The sequence below is a fragment of the Penaeus monodon genome, chromosome 20, assembly GCF_015228065.2.
Source record: "Penaeus monodon isolate SGIC_2016 chromosome 20, NSTDA_Pmon_1, whole genome shotgun sequence".
NCBI classification, from domain to species: domain Eukaryota; kingdom Metazoa; phylum Arthropoda; class Malacostraca; order Decapoda; family Penaeidae; genus Penaeus; species Penaeus monodon.
In genome coordinates this window covers 44,814,887-44,815,543 of record NC_051405.1, presented here as the reverse complement: position 1 = coordinate 44,815,543, position 657 = coordinate 44,814,887, and the positions used below count along the sequence as shown (strand labels likewise).

Genomic DNA, 657 nt, shown 5'->3' with positions numbered 1-657 from the left:
GTGCCTTTTAACCAAGCAGCGTCGGAACCTTGACAGAAAGTTCCAGTAGGTTTCGTCATACTTCATAATAGCGATCGGCCCTGAGACGTCATCCTCCTCATCGCTCCAGCACGGCGTCGCGCACGTCAGATTCGACTCGCACGTGACTGAAATGACGTCAGGAATTGTATAGTCCGTGTAGGCTACGGCGGTGAAGTCCTAGCAGTTCTTTTTTCCCCGTGCGAGATGACAGGCTGTAGCTTATGATATCGGGCACGAGTATTCTGCTGTCGCCATATTTCGCCTTATCTCTGTCACAGTCCCCCTACTTTTTAGAGTTGCGAGTCTGATGGGAGGTTCGGGTGAGAGCGATCGCGCACGGCTCATAATTGCCGTGCTCAGACGGTGACGCATTTGGCAAAATAAGGCCAAAGTGCGTCTGTCCCCAAGTCGAATAAGGCGCCATAAATTCCCTGCTTGGCAACCGCGCCTGCGAAAGGCACCAAGTTTCGTGTTTTGTTCTTCGCCGAAAAAATAGATAAAAGTGTTTCGTAAGTGAGCAGATCAGTTGCTTCGTGTTGCAGCATCGGGAGGCAGGAGGGCGCGACGGCGAGGCCGAGGGTTCCCCCCGAATGTCTTGACTCATAATTAAAAGAAGCGCGACTCACACAGCCTCGC

General features: G+C 52.5%; 1 protein-coding gene across 1 annotated transcript in view; it reads left to right on the top strand.

Moving 5' to 3' along the window:
* LOC119585868 (serine/threonine-protein kinase OSR1-like) overlaps positions 1-657 on the top strand; it is a gene marked incomplete in the record, with an annotated part of 62,819 nt that overhangs the window by 34,211 nt on the left and 27,951 nt on the right.